This window comes from Pan troglodytes, chromosome 5 (assembly GCF_028858775.2).
Source record: "Pan troglodytes isolate AG18354 chromosome 5, NHGRI_mPanTro3-v2.0_pri, whole genome shotgun sequence".
Classification (NCBI taxonomy): domain Eukaryota; kingdom Metazoa; phylum Chordata; class Mammalia; order Primates; family Hominidae; genus Pan; species Pan troglodytes.
Window position 1 is genome coordinate 142,305,706 of NC_072403.2, and position 16,925 is coordinate 142,322,630.

Here is a 16,925-nt window from a genome sequence, read left to right on the forward strand (position 1 = left end):
CATTGGACATGAACTGACCCATGATACCTCAAAGCCTATTTTTAAATTTCATTATTTATCTTTAAGTGGTTATTTATGTTTTACCCTTTGAATGAGCATGCCTCCCTTTATATGAAATAAACTTTATAAAATGAAGTCAGAAATAATCTTAAATACCTGGTCTCAGGACAGATTGGACCTCTGGGCCATGCCAGGCTGCTCTACACAAGTTTGTCTCTGCAACTATGTGGGATCTGACAGGCTTCCAGGGACCAGTGAGGAGGTGCCAGCCTTTGCTTAATTCTGCTTAGTGATCTATTTCCCACATTCTATCTGTGACAGAATTGGCTCCAATTCAAAGATTTGATGGACAGGTAATGCTTCAGATAGATAGGATTTTTTTTCCTGACTGTCATTCTTATAATACAAAGTATTTTGATATCTCATGACTAGCAGGTGGTTAGACAAAAGAAGAGGATAATTCGGTGTCTTAAAAGCCAGTGACCTAGAATTTGGGAGGCCAGCATTAATTATAGTGAATCTCAGTATGATTTTTGAGGCAGTTATTCTCTATGGAATAATATGGCCTTATGTATGAAAGGCACTTCCTTTCTGTCTCTCAGTTTTTTTTTTTTTTTAATGAAAACTCACTGTTTAAGTAAAAACAATGAATCATGTTCTTGAAGTATGTTGCAATCTTTAAATATCAGAAAAGTATGAGAAGTTAATTTTTAGTTTTTAGAAGATCTATGGTATTTATTGCAGTTTGTATGACTCTAACAGCAAAATTGCACACTACTCTAACAGCAACATTGCACACTACATTTCTTTAAAATAAAATGCTGGATTGAATATCATATATTTTGAAACTAAAGTGAATGTGTTTAAGTTATGGAATTGAGCCTTAACTTATCTCCTAGGTAGACTTTTGGGTGTTCCTATGATCAGAGTTTCTTTGTGAGTTTTCTGTGAGTGGGAATTCCCTGTGTGGTCTGGCTGATTTAGGAAGGGGCTGAAGACCAACCTCATCGCTTTGGCTTCACTGCTTTGCTCTCATCTTACATATTAGAAACTCTTCAGTAAGAGACAACTAAAGGGCCGATGAAATTCAGATGGACTCAAAATCTCTGGAGTGATACAAGAGCTTTTAACATTAACTTTTTCATTTTTAAATGAAATGTCCAAATCCAGATGATTTCATGGTAATTGTCGGCATTTTCTAGACAGTTTTTATTTTAAGGGAATATATAGCAGTTGCTTAAATGGAAAAAGAACCATGTAAAGAAAAACCTCATATTTCTCTGAAATTGTCCAGTAGTGCTACAAGTCTTTTTGGTGAAAAGATTTCATATGGTATCATAATTTTGTAGTATTTAGAACCCATGTACAAAAATGAGTCATTGCTCCTGTTGAGTGTGGCAGATCCCTTGTTTCAACAAAGCTAAGTGATAATCAGAAAACATGACAAGAATTAGCACTTCAAAACCCCAAGTGAAATGTTAATGAACTTATGTCTTAATTCTGATAAGATTGGATTTAGGGGCATGACCTTCTTTATTTAATTAAGAATAAGTTGTCAGTGTTATCATAGCTCTAGGAAAGCCACAGTAGACTCTAGACTTGGCTATTGTAGGGAGACTGCAATGCCTTTAGTAGAAGTTTTGGAAAATCAGGCCAGGTGCAGTGGCTCACGCCTATAATCCCAGCACTTTGGGATGCTGAGGCAAGTGGATCACCTGAGGTCAGGAGTTTGAGACCAGCCAGGTCAACATGGTGAAACCCTGTCTCTACTAAAAATACAAAAATTAGCCAGGCATGGTGATGCATGCCTGTAATCCCATCTACTCGGAAGGCTGGGGCAGGGGAATTGCTTGAACCTGGGAGGCAGAGGTTGCAGTGAGCCGAGATTGTGCCATTGCATTCCAGCTTGGGCGAGGAGTGAAACTCCATCTCAAAAAAAAAAAAAAAAAAAAAAAAAATCAATATGGCATCTTACATTGATGCTTGAGGTTTGTTTTAAACCAGTAGTTGACTGTGTTGGGATGAATGTCTTAGTTTATGGGGTGCTAAGACAAATAAATCCCATTTTTAAAAGAGTTTTTAGAAAATTTTACGATTACAGAAATTTTGCAAGTACAGTACAAAAAGCTGTTTTCCTAAAACACTTGAAAGTAACTTGCTCTCACCTCCAGGTACCTTAGTGTGCATTTCTTACAAAGACATTCTTTACATAACTACAACATAACCTTCAAATTCAAAGCACTAACATTGGTATATTACTACCACAGAATTCTCAGATCCCACTTCAGTTTTGCCAGTTTTCCAGTAATGCCTTTTATAGCAGAAGGATCCAATCCAAAATCATGTGTTGAATTTAGTGGTTGTATCTCTTTACTCTGCTTCAATCTGGAATGTTTCTTTGGTATTTGCTTGACTTTCATAAACTGGAAGGGCCAGTTATCTCATAGAGTGTCTCCTAAGGTTGGTTTGTTTGGTGCTTGCTTGTTGTTAGATTCAGGTTTGGCAGGATTATCACAGAAGTCGTGCTGTCTTCTCATTGTGTTGGTTACTGCATTTCAGTTTGTCCCATGATAATGATGTTCACTTTGGTCACTTGATTAGGCATGCCTGCCACTGTAAAACTGCATATTATTTTCCATTTTTAATTACTGTTTTTTGTAAGGGGGTACATCGAATGTATGTAAATATCTTGTTCCTTATTAAAGTATCAATGTATACGTTTGTTTGTTTATATTATTATGGTCTTGTAGTTTAGTAGGTTAAAATCTGACACTATCATTATTTCTTTTGATGCTCAATTATCCCATATTTGACCAGTGGAAGCTCATTCAAGCCTTTTTGACATACCCCATCATTCTTTGAACGTTTCCTTGCCTTTTTTTTTTTTTTGGCACTAATCTTTGTGAGCTCATCTTGTCCTTTTCCTGCTCTAGCTCTGAAATTAGCTACTTCTCCCAGAAGCCTGAATTTTTTTTTTTTTTTTTTTAGTGGAAAATGGTATTTAGAAACCAAGGTCTGAATGATGGGTGTGCTTATTGCTATCTGGGTATTGCCGCCACTCACAGGCCCTCTCTGTGTAAACAGTCTCTCATCCCTGCAGCCCTTGCCTCACTCTGCCCCACAGGGACTCCTGCCTCTCACTGTCAGTGCTGATTCCCTGCGTGGCTGTGCTCTGCATTGCCACTCCTCATCCACCTTGCCCCTCCCACAGGGAGTCCCATCTCAGCTCTCTCAGATTCTAACACCTTGTGCTGGCCCACAGCCCCATATGAAGTGCTCCTCTCTTGGCTTGGGCTCTGAAACTCTGTGCCTAGACACCCCCACTCCCCTTCCTGTGGAGACACCCTCTTTACCCAGCTCAGACTTGAATACCCCACTGGGGCTACCACCCCTTTGAGTGACTATCCTTCTCATGCTAGCCAAGCCCTAGCGCCCCACTTTTGGTCACCAGGAATCCTCTGCTGTGCTGTGGATTCCTGCTGTCTTCACCCCCTTCGAATGCTTTAGGGATGAACTGTTGCTCAATGCTAGTTTGGAAGGTTGACTTAGGAGTTACCTAATGGTTTGCCAAACACAAAACATCTGTGGTCATATTCTGAAACCAAGATTCTGGAACACATAATTGAAGAGAAATTATTTCTTAAATGTCCTCATATCAATTTATTTTTTAATGTGAAGATTCATATTTTAATAAGGCAAAACTTTGATGTCTGATTAATTCTGCATTCAGTGAGAAATGAATGTATATTTATAACATATCTTCTGTAAAATATGTATGTACAATAAATTACTTAGGAGTAAGTTGTCTTCAGAGGACTTTGTGTCCAAAGTAATTCATGATGGAAACTTCAGAATCAAGTACCAGCAGTTTCTCATTTACCTTGCATCATATCTGTGGTCTTTTAAACGGAACAAAAGTGTAAGGTTGCTCTCATTCTACACATGGAATCTATACTGATAATCCCAAGTTTGTATTCTAGCCCAGATCTTGCCCCTGGAACTGGCTGTGAAGCCCTCTACTTTGGATTTCTCTTTTATCTCAATTGTGTTGTGTTAAAACTTTGTCATTGAGATGCCTGTGAGATATCAAAACAGATGTCAAGTAGGCATCCCCGGGCTTCATGCACCTGTAGCCAGTGTCTGTGTGACATCTGCATTTTGATGTCTCACAGGCATTTCAGACTCGCATGCCCACTCCTGAACTCATGATTCCCAATACTGACTACTCTCCTCAGGCCACATCTTCTTCCTACGCTCAGTCTTCCCTATGTCAATAAATGGCACAGCCATCCCCCCAGCTAGAGATCTGGAAATTCCCTTGATTCTTGTCCTTTCACCCGCCATGTGGTGCGTCCTGTCTTCTGTTCCTTTCAGCATCTCCTATCACAACCCTAGTCCAAGCCACCAACATCCCTCACCTGGTCTACTTCTTGCTTCCATTCTTGCCACTTGGGGAATAATTATCCTCACAGCTGCCAAAGTGATATCTGCATATCAGATTGTGTCACAATCCAGCTTAAACACACTTAACAAACCACACACTTTTTATCTAGGCTGCATGACCAGCCCCTTGTCCATCTCTGCCTCAGCCACTTTGGCCCTCTTTCTGTTCCCAGAACATATCAAACTTTTTACTGCTTTAGAGCTTTTGAACATTATGTGCTTAGAATATCATTATCTTCCCTCTTTCAAATAGGAGTTTTAAATTCTCACACTAGAATTAAAAGCTAACTGATGTATATGATTTGGGGACTAATTTCTGTTAGAGTATTATTTATTTTTTACTTGAAGGAGAATCTCTTTGGCAATATGGAATAATTGTTAAACTTAATTTACTATTAAGAAAACAACAAAACCTGCTTCTCACTGTTCTCAAAACAAAAGTCTTAATAAAAATGAATGTAATTATGACATTAAAAAAATATAAAAAGAGGCCAGCCACGGTGGCTCACACCTGTAATCCCAGCACTTTGGGAGCCTGAAGTGTGTGGATCACTTGAGGTCAGGAGTTTGAGACCAGCCTGGCCAACATGATGAAACCCCATCTCTACTAAAAATACAAAAATTAGCTGGGTGTGGTGTTGGGCGCCTGTAATCCCAGCTACTAGGGAGGCCGAGGCAGGAGAATCACTTGAACCCAGGAGGTGGAGGTTGCAGTAAGCTGAGATCACGCTGCTGCACTCCAGCCTGGGTGACAGAGCAAGACTCCATCTCAAAAAAAAAAAAAAGCTGCAATATCTAGAAAATATTAGGTATATGAAACACTTTAAAACCCTGGAAGAAGAGGGAACCTAAAGTGTTGTTACCACCAAATTATTACTAGTTTAATTTTCAAATGACTCATTCTAGTAAAGATGAATTTTCATTAAGAGTGCTTGTAAATACTGTAATAATTTGTCACATATCTATAATTCAGTACAAGAATATATGCATGGTCTCTCTTGAAATTCACAACCTCGTGAGCACAGAATGACTCCTGTAACATCATTTGGCCAAGTCCAGTTCTCTGGATTCCACCTTCATTCAATAAATGTCATTTGAAGCATACTATGTGTCAGGCACTATGCTAGGAATTTGTGAACAAAAATGTTCCCTTTATAATCTAGTGGAGGAGACACATCATAAACAAGTAAACCAGCAAATACATATGTATGGTTTGAGGGCTGTTTTTCTTTGCTCTGCACAGACTGTTTTTATGGGGCCAGCACCATACTGAACTTCCAAACCCACCTTTGGATATGAAATATAAAGGAAAGGAAGAGTCAGAGGCTCCTTAGCATATTCATTCATAGGACGTCAAGTATTTGGTTCAGCATGAAATATTTTATTGTTTTGTAGATAATCTACCCCCTAGGGACTGAAAGCTCATCCCTACCACCCTATGTGGAATGCAATTCAATGGAATGGAAGGACTTGCAGAATTATCCTCAAGGGAAGCAGAAGGAAAGGGGTTACTCTGAGGAACAGAGGGCAACCCGGGAGTTAGGGACCATTAGGGGCTGGGAAGAAGAAAGGTTTGACCTCAAAGAGAGGGTTTTTCTTTTCCTAGTGAGCACATAATAAGGTACAAAGGACTGGAGGATTTGGGAGAATGAGCAGAAGGTTCCTGTGTACCCTGTGAGACTAAAAGATAAAATTCAAACCTGGAGGGATGCATCCTTTAATATGTTCTCCTCACTTTCATGTGCTTGACTTGCCAATAACAAGCTTCATTATTAATGAATTGCACCATTCCTTGGTGAAGAAATCAGCTCTATATAATGAAAACAAAACTATTTACCAGTACTTAGAGAAAGAGCCGAAGTCTCCGTAACATGGCAGATCCTTACATTTTGAAAGGATGTGGGGGTCTCTTTGAGCCCTACTTTCGTCGTTTACTAAATTACGAGAAATCTATCCACCCCTCCCATGCTCACGAGATATCCTTCCTCTACCCACATGTCATGAAACCCTCCTTTTCCTGCTGCCACTAGACAGTTATTGAAGGGTGTCTGAGGTTGCGCCCAAACCTAAAAGAAAAATCTGTGATATGATGTGTAGCTGAATTATTGTGCTATGTGTATGTAAGGAAGTGTCACAGTATGCAAGCATTATTAGTGAAAATTCATTATCTGTGTTGAAACAAGTCATTTGAAAATCAAACTAGTAATAATTTGGTAACAATGATACTTTGAATTCTTTCTTCTTTCAGGGTTTCAAAGTGTTTTATATACCAAATATTTTCTAAATATTGTGGCTTTTTTTCTTTTTATCATTAAAATGATAAATGTCATAATTACATTGATTTTTATTAAGATTTTTTATTTTGGAAGCATTTGGACGCAGGCTTTTTCTTGTTGTTTTCTTAATAGTATATTGAATTTAACAATTACTTTATACTAAATGCTACCACAGTTCTTCATTATCAAATAAATGATGCTGTAAGAGAACAGAAATTAGTACTAAATTATACTCATCAGCCAGCATTTGATTCTAGTGTGAAAATTCAGAGATTGTATTTCACTAAGGAAAACATTATTATGATTCATAGTCACTAAGCCTCATGCTTATTAGTGGATTAAATTTTTAGTTTTGCTTATAGGATTGATTTCTCTCTCTCTCTCTCTCTCTCTCTGTGTGTGTGTGTGTGTCTATACATATAGTCAATTAACAGCAAGTCTCTAGGAATGTAAGAACCAATAACACATTCAAAACTAAACTCTTTCTTCAAACAGCTTCTTTTCATTTGTTCTTATTACAGTAAAAGGTGCCGTCATCCATCCAATGCTCAAGCCAGCAACTGGGCATCATCTTGATAGCTGCTCATCTTTACTGCCCACACCCAGTGTCAAGGTCTTTGTATTCTGTCTTCTAAATAGCTGTCTGTTCTGTCTACTCTGTTCACCCTAGTGACTGCCACCCTGGTTCAAGCTGCTACCATCTCTTTCCTGAGTTACTGTAGGGGCTTCTTAAATGGCCTTCCTACATCTATTTTTTGCCCCTTTCCATACAGCAGCATGAATATTATAAAAATGCAAATCTGATCCTGTTCTATCTCTGCTAGAAGAGATCATCATGGTGTCTCCTAAGATAGAGTTCAGACTCCTTAATATGATCTATGAAATCTCAGATGGTCTTGCCCTGCTGTCTTTTCACTCACCTGCCTGCCCAAGCCACATTGTTTTTCATTCATTTCTTTGAAACCAGGTACTCCAGTATTTGAGACTTGGCACATGCTAGTCTTCCCTTCCTTCCCTGCACTATCTCAGTTTCAAGTCACTTCCTCAAACTGCCTTCTAAAACCTTCCAGACTAAGATTGCCTACCTTGATATTCACTTCCATACCATGCTACATTTTCTCTTTTTAATACATATCATATGTATAATTGTTTGTTTAATTTCTACCTTTCCACTCAAGATTTAGATCTAAGAAGGTGAGGATCAAGTCTGAGTTGTTCATCATTTTATCCCTGGGCCCCTGGCAGAGTGATTGACACATAGTAGATGCTAATTAAATATTTGTTAGATGAATGAAAATAAATAAATGCAACAAATGAGTGAGTGTATGAAAGACTGATTTGAATGTCACTCAAACACTTTTGGTGTTGAATTATTCTGACAATCTGAGTTTGAAAAAAATAAAATTATGAAAATTTGAGCACAAATGGGTGGTGCTTTTTAAAAGTTAGTTTGAAAATATCAACAGCTTTATCTACCCAGGTTGAAGTTGATTTAGCAACATGTAAGTGTGTATAGAAAGAATCTTTTAGGTGGAGAAATTTAAATATACTGGCAAGCCCTGAACAAGTGGAAAGGATTCTTTATGAATTCTTTGTATTATATGGAAGGTAAAATCTAGAACAGATTTTTCCTCTACTCAAAGGCTACAACATATCTAACAACTCTTTAACCATTTAAAGGCTATCCAGTATCATAACTTTACACTTTATGGACCTTTGCTTATTAAGGATGAAGCAAAACCAGGAAGTAGACATACACACACAAAATTTTAAAAACTCCAAAGTCATTTCTCATTCTTGATCATATGTAGATGAACTTCTTAAGGAAAGACCTTGGCTTTTCGTTTTCAGAGTATTGCACAAAACCTTGTCCTGGTTGATATTCATAATCAAACAAGTCAAATAGTTGTCATAAACTCCAACGCATATGTATACTCAAAGTCTTCACTCCAACTTCGCTTGCTCTTAATTTGCACACATCCATAAGCCTGTTTACTTTGTTATCTCATTTCCAGGGCCACAGCAAATTAAAACCCTTGGTCATGAATTGGGCAGGAAAAGACAGTTGCAGTATTGGCCTAGTGTCCATCTCTTCCTCCTCCAGACTCCTGCAGACCTTCACTAGTGTGAGCACACTAACCACATTCACCTCTTGGCATGATTATGCTTTAAAAAGTCATTTCTCATTCTTGATCATATATAGATAAGCTTCTTAAGGAAAGACTGGCTTTTCACACAGCTGTCAGAGGATTGCACAAAACCATGTCCTGGTTGATATTCATTATCAAAACACACCAAAACAACTCTGAGTCATCAAAAGAAAATCGAATGATGTTTAATATTGTTTGAGGAGACAAGAATGAAGTAGTATTATTTCCATCACAAATAATGAAAGTAAAAAGCTTTTCTTCTAAAGAGATGAATACAAAATTATTGCTTTTTTCTAGAGCCACTCACAAACCAGAGAGTGTCCCAGAGCTCAAATTTTATGATTTACTACTTCTAATTCTTAGATGTATGATTTGCAAACCTTTAAAATTCAGTCTAGTTCATAGCAACCTGTGAGGAAGGGAGGATAAACATTCCCACTTTACGAATAAAAACCTGAAGTCATTGCTTAAATTATTACCTCAAGGTTATTGCTATTAAGGGTGGAGTTGAGATGAGAACTTTTAGTTGGCTTAGAGTACATTTAGTCATGACAGCAATGTAGCATTGTGATAAAATCACAGGCTTTAGAGTCAGAAAGATCTGGGTTTGGGTCCTTCCTTTGGTCACACACTGAGTCACAGTGGGCAATATGCTTAACTTCTTTAGATAAGGGCAATTTCTTTTTATAAAATTAATATATAATATTTTACATATTTCTGGGGTACATGTGATATTTTGTTATGCATAGAATGTGTAATGATCAACTCAGAATATTTAGGGTATCCACCACCTCAAATTTTTCTCATTTGTATGTATTGGGAACATATCGAATCCTCTCTTCTAGCTATTTTGAAATGTACGATACGTTGTTGTTAACTATAGCTGCCCTACTCTGCTATTGAAAATGAGAACTTATTTCTTCTATCTAACTGTATGTTTATACCCATTAACCAACACTTCTACATACCACCACTCCCCCTCAGTCTCTTCCTAGCCTCTGGAATCCACCATCCTAGTCTCTACCTCTGTGAGATCCAATTTTTTAGCTCCCACATATGAGTGATAGCATGCAATATTTGTCTTTCTGTGCCAGACTTATTTCGCTTAACATAATGACCTCCAGTCCCATTCATGTTGCTGCAGATGACATGGTTTTACTATTTTTTGTGGCCAAATAGTATTCCATTGTGTGTGTATACCATGTTTTCCTTATCCATTCATCTGTTGATGGACAGTTAGGTGGATTCCATATCTTTGCTATTGTGAATAGTGCTGCAATAAACATGGGAGTACAGGCATCTTTTTGATATACTAATTTCTTTTCCTTTGGATCAATAACCAGTAGTGGGATTGCTGGATCATATGGTATTTCTATTTTTATGTTTTTGAGAAATGTCCATACTGTTTCGCATAGTGGATGTACTAATTTACATTCTTACTGACAGTGTATAGGACTTCCCTTTTCTGTGCAGCCTCTCCAGCATTCATTATTTTTTGTCTAGATGTGGGCAATTTCTGATCAATTATTAGTCATGTGATACAAACACATATCAATGTGGCAAAGTATGAACTAGAGCTGCAAGAGGGAATCTTTGTGGAATCAAGTAATTGAATTTCCTTTGGCTCCTGACACCAGAGCATCAGGAATTAAACCAAAAACATTTACTCAGTGACGCCACTTGTCTTAGTCTGTTCTTGCTCCTATAACAAAATACCACAGACTAATTTATGAACAACAGAAATTTATTTTTCTTAGCTCTGGAGGCTGGGAGACTCCAAGATCAAGGCCAGCAGTTTCAGTGTCTGGTGAAAGCTGCTCTCAGCTTCCAAGATGGTGCCACACATGGTGGAAGGTGGTGCTACACATGGTGGAAGGTAGAAAGGCAAAAGGGATGAAGGCTGTATGAAGCTTCTTTTAGAAGGACATTAATCCTCTCCATGAAAGTGGAGCCCTCATGATCTAATCACCTCCTAAAGGCCTCACTTCTTAGCATTATCACATTGGTCATTAACTTTCAACATATGAATTCGAATTTTGGTGGAGGGGACACATTCAGACTATAGCACCACCTCTCTGTATTTTAGTAAGTTGTTTTAATCTCTCTTTTATTTCTTTATATATAACATTGGAATAATACTAATACCTACTTGTATCAGTCAGAATAGGTTATGTGCAGTAAAAACAACCCCTAAATATCAGTATTTAAAAACAACAAAGGTGAATTTCTCACTTACTCATGTCCATTGTGATTTGGCCAGTCCCTCTTCCACATCATCCTTACCTGAGAACTTCAGTTGATTGACCCATTGCTATCTGGAAGGTTGTTGGTCACCATGGCAAGGGGAAGGGATCATGTCATGTCACACACTAGCTCTTAAAGTTTTTCACCAGGAAGAGAGGAACATCTCTCCACTCACATTTTTCTGACCAAAGTAAGTCACCTCTCTATGCCTAACTTCATGGAGTTGGGAAATTGCAGTTAAACAATGGACCTCCGGGAATATGTGACTTCAGTTGGCACTTTCATCTTAAATATATTATTCTGGCCTGTGAACTCCTCTGGAGTAAAGATTCTGACATTCTTCAGCCTCGGGTCCTTAGCTCCCAGCAATGTCTTCAAGTAACAGTGAGTGAAGAACAGAGTGAGTGAACAACAAAAAACGTTGTCCCATTTAAAGGAATTCTAGGTAAGGGAGAGCACAAGGGGACGTTTTCTCAGTGCAGGGCCCGCTGAAATCCCACGCTTGTTGTCTTTCCCTTCCTACTCATTTCTTCTTCCATCCTTCATGGCCAGGCTGTGACCACTGGGCAAGCACCAAGGAGTCTCCCTGATCCTAGAGGACATGCTGGAGACTGCTGCCTCAAGTCATGTTTCTCTAGTAACAGCATTCCTTTCCCCACCTCCTTCCACCTTCCAAAAAGAATCTTTCTTGTTTTAGAAAGTCCCCTCCCCTTCTGTTTCATCTGAGTAGAGGCTGCATCTGTGCCAGAAATTCTTTCAGCTCAGTAGCTCTCAAACCTCAGCAGGCATCAGAATCACCTGGAGGACTTATGAAACCAGTTTGCTGGGCCCGCTTGGTCCAGCGCTTCTGATTCAGTAGGGAGAAGTGGAACCATGAATTTGCATTCCCGACAAGCTCACAGGTTATACCAGTGTTGCTGGCCCGAGGATTGTATTTTGGGCAGCATTACTCCATCTGAACTCTTCTTGTTCTCTTACCTCCTTACGTCCCAAGACTCGCGGATGTTAGTTTATTCTCAGGTACTGGTTTTACTTAGATTTTTTTGTTTGTTTTTTAAATTGAAATTGTATGTATTTAAGGTGCATAACATGATGTTTTGATATACATATACACAGTAAACTGATTACTATAGTCAAGCTAATTAACACATCCATTCCTTCACAGTTACCTTTGTGTGTGTGTGTGTGTGTGTGTGTGCATGCGTACATGTTAAGAACACTTAAGATCTACTCTTAGCAAATTTTAAATATGTAACATAGTATTTTTAACTATATGTAGTCCCTTGGTGTACATTACATCTCTAGAACTTACTCATCTTAACGTAACTAAGACTTTGTACCCTTTGACCATCTCCCATTCCTCCCTTCACCCCTGGTCACCACCATTCTACTCTCTGCTTCTATGAACTTGATGTTTTTAGATTCCATGTAAGTGAGATCATACAGTATTTTTCTTTTTGTCTGGCTTATTTCACTTAACATAATGTCTTCCAGATTGACTCATGTTGCCACAAATGGGAGGCTTGCTTTCTTTTTAAAAGCTAAGTAATGTTTTATTGTGTGGGTGTGTGTATATATGTATATATACATGTTTATCACATTTTCTTTATTCATGTGTCACTGGACATTTAGGTTGATTCTATATATCTTGGCTATTGTGAATAATGCAGCAATGAAAATGGGATTGCAGATATCTCTTCAACATACTGATTTTATTTCTTCGGATAAATACACAGAAGAGAGATTGCTGGATCGTATGGTAGTCCTGTTTTTGATTGTTTGAGGAACCTTCATACTTTTTAATAATGGCTGTACTAATGTACATCCCTACAGTGTACAAGGGTTCCCTTTTCTCCATATCCTTGCCAGCACTTATCTTTTGTCTTTTTGGTAATAACCTTCCTGAAAGGTGTGAGGAGGTATCTCATTATAGTTTTTTTTTTTTTTTGAGATGGAGTGTCACTCTGTTGCCCAAGCTGGAAGGTAGTGGTGCGATATCGACTCACTGCAACTTCCGCCTCCCGGGTTCAAGTGATTCTACTGCATCAGCCTCCTAAGCAGCTGGGACTAAAAATGCATGCCACCACACCCAGCTAATTTTTGTATTTTTAGTAGAGGGGGTTTCACCATGTTGGCCAGGCTGGTCTTGAACTCCCTACCTCAAGTGATCTGCCTGCCTCGGCCTCCCAAAGTGCTAGGATTACAGGCATGAGCCACCACACACAGCCTTATTGTACTTTTTAATGTTGCTTTTGAACTGTTGAAATGATCCTAATTATTTCTCCTTGGGATATCATAATACTCGTGTCTTTTATGTGTCTTCCTGAATGTTGTTTTGACTGTTACGGACTGCAAATTCCAAAACATGGGAACTGTTTTGTACCAGAAGGCCTTAGAGAGGGTTTCCCACTCAGCATTTAATGCAAGTTGCATGTGGCCAAAATAGTGAAGGCATTTGGACCCTTTCAACCAACTATTTAAAAAACTTATATGAGTGTTCTCATTATATTTCTGGTATCTTGCTAATTAGCCAGTTGGCATTTTTGAAATCATTAAAGAGAAGTATTGTAGAAGATAAGATTAATGTATCTATAATTTTGACATGGAATTTTATCATTTAGTTGACTAAGCTAGAAATTCATAGTTGTAGCTCTCAAATTGAACTTGGCATAACAACAAAGTAATTTGACTTTTTAGAATAAAGATGTATGTGACTTTGAAGAAATGAAAGGCTGTATTTTAAGTGGCCTTCTATCTGGGGTAATACTTAATAGATGAGGAAAATTAAAATTATATTTAGTTAGACCACGGAGTGAGCTCTTTTTCGAATGGCTTATCTGGGTATTTTCTCTATGTATATCTGTTCTCCATGTGCCCCTTGTTACTACAGGGACATTTGTGTTGCTGAGTCAGCAGCTGAATATAGACAGCTGTGTATATTTTGGTATCTATTATTCCAGCCATGTGTACATGTGAAAAAGTCTCAAATAAATGAGATCGCTTACCACATTGTCTTTATGTTCACGTAACATATTTACTGAACATTTCTTCCTGTCACTAAATGATTTCTTACATTTAAATGATTACATAGAATTCCTTTATTTGAATACACCCTAATTAGTTGGAAAATCGTTGCTTTAAAATAATTGAAAGAAAAAAAGTACATGTTGCCGAATTACCCCCTAGAAAGGGAGAAAAATATGTATATACAAATGTTGCTAACAAAAAACCTTTTGTTAATATTTCCATGTGGTACTTTAGGAAGAAAATGAAATTTTAAACCTGCTTAGGTTTAAAAACATCTGTCAGTTTGGGGTGATAGGGGTCATTTTTTAGTATTCTCTTAGCTTTGGAGACAGATGATCCAATCTATAGCAATAAAGAGAAAAAACACCAGAAATTATGCCTCCAAATAATAAGATACATAAGAAACTAAATAGATTAAATGTTGCCACCGTTACATGCTGTTTGGAATGTTTGAGCTTGATTTACGCGTTAGGTGGTATGTGTTTGTTTTCGCTTCTGTTTTGAGGTATTTGAATACTTCTCACATACAGTTTTGATAATTTTTTATAGAAGTGAGTTCCTATAAAGGTTATAAGTTGAACTTATTTGGTCCTCACCAACAGTTGCAAGTTATCAAAGGCAGGGCACTGTGCTATGCAATTCAGAGACCCATTTGATTTCTTTAAATAACGTATTTTTAAAATTTTTTCTTTAGCATATTTTTTCTAACTGCATTCTAAATTCATAAAGTCTTCTTTCTTTCTCATCTGTTTTCTCCAAAAATTTTCAATTATGCTTCCTTCTCCTAATCCTTTTTCTGTTAATTTGTGGCGTTATGAAGGGGAAATTGTGTGTTCTTTAAGCTAAACGGATCTGAATTTGAAAGCTTTCCTTCTGCTTCCTAGCTGTGTGACATTGAACAAATTACAGACGTTTTCTGAGCCTCAATGAAATGGAGCAATTTTTCCTCCTGCATTTTTCTGAAACTAAATACAATAATATACATTGAGTTGCTAAAAACTAAAATCAGGACTCAATAAATGCTAGTTCTCTTCTTATTTCTAATTTTCACTCTTTCTTCTCATTTTTCATACTTTCCCCCAAAGTCTCCAGATGAATAATTTAAAACTTCTTGGCAGTTCTTTTGGGAAAGATTTAGGATAAAACTTTTTTCTTTCTTTTTTTCTGGAGTTAATCATTATTAAAAAGTCACCATTTAACTAATATTTACTTTGATCTAAGTAAGGCTGTAGACCTTAGTTAACTTTATTTAATTTCAATTTGAATGAGTCCTGAGATCACCTTTTAAGCAGTAGATAGTCCCCACATTATGGGAAGAAATTGTTATCCCAGGATCACCAAGGATGGGTGGGGGAGCCATGATGGTGACTGGTGTCTTCATCAAGTAAAACCTAGAGATGTTACCAGTGAATTCTGTCTTTTGCTTGGGAGTTGCTGATAGAAGATTATGCTTCTTAAGTCTAAACCCCAGCCAGTCTGAATGCATGCAAATCAATTCATGCTATGCTAGTAGCTGTCTTCCCTTGATTTTCCCAGCTGGGAATTCCTCTCTGCCTCTCTGCTTTTCCTCCTCCTTTCATTGAAAACAGCTTGAAGGTCACCTTCTTTGTGAAACCTCTCTTGCTCTCTCCCTCCCTCTTACTCCATCCCCAGAGTTCTTTTTCTGGCCTTTCTCTGTGCCCCATGAATACTCCCATCCTTGTGCCCAGTAATACTTGCTCGTCTCCCTGCTTCTAGGCCCTCAGCCCAGTAAGAGCACAGACGATGTTGGATTCAGTGACAGATTCTGGTCACGAGTCATGGCAGTGCTCAGCAAGTATCTATTGAATATTTCTGCAGAAATCAATGTTAAACATCACAAGAGTTTAAGATAAAAGTCATGGTTCCCTTGGATAAAGGAGCATAGAAGTTTGAAGTTATAATTGGTCTGGATTGAAAACAATATAAGCAGAGCTAAATAAAGTTGAGTTGGAGTCTGCTTTCTAATTATACTAAACTAGAAATCTGAACCAATTATCAATCAATATCGTTCTGGAAGAATTAAGAATGCTATTTGATTTACCTAATTACTTGATTTCATTATCTTATTCAGATTTAGGAAGAAAGGAGAGTCCTCTTCATCACTCAAAAAGTAATATAAATATAATCCAGACACCCCATAAATATATTAAAGCAAAGGATATTGAAGCCTGAGAAAGCTGAGCAATTACTTCAGTTCTCTACAGCATTTTCATTTTGAAGACACAGCCAGTTCGGAAGTAATATAGTGGCTGCAAAAATTGTATAGTCAGAACTTGAGTTGGAAGAGCTGCTAAAACAGCCACTTACATACGAATTACATATCCTCTTGGACCTTAGCTCATCTGTCTAAGGGGATGTTGATAACTACTTTTCAGGGTTGTTACGAGGATTAAGTGAGCCAGTATGTGAATAAGCCAACAAACATTCCATTAATCTCCAAAAGACTACAAATAAATCTATGGTTTTACATGAAAGTATAGCAAAGCTAAAAAATAGTGTGTTACAGTAAGTTATGTTTGTCTATGGATCTGATACCATTGAGGATCAAGAAATGTAAACAAATGCTAATTATTTATTTAGAAAGCATACACATATCAAAAACTCATAACACTATTAGTATTTGATTTTGATGAAAAAAATCAAGAAAACTGTGGTTGAAGTAACTTGAATGTAGGGGACTGCTCTCCCTTGTCATAAACTCATTTTAAATAAGCCCCAGGGATTGTAATGCTTTGAAGAAAAGTCAAATATAAATATTCCTTCT

General features: G+C 37.6%; 1 protein-coding gene across 4 annotated transcripts in view; it reads left to right on the top strand.

Moving 5' to 3' along the window:
• The window catches only part of TMEM200A (transmembrane protein 200A), a 182,893-nt gene that overhangs the window by 148,791 nt on the left and 17,177 nt on the right, over positions 1–16,925 (top strand). Inside the window, exon 1 of one of the 4 annotated variants that reach the window (XM_003311481.7) lies at positions 11,867–12,133. The exons of the other annotated variants lie outside the window; for them this stretch is intronic. The gene's annotated coding sequence lies outside the window, so the exon portion shown is untranslated. Of the gene's footprint in view, positions 1–11,866; positions 12,134–16,925 lie in introns of those variants that run through there. 4 annotated transcript variants of the gene reach the window in all.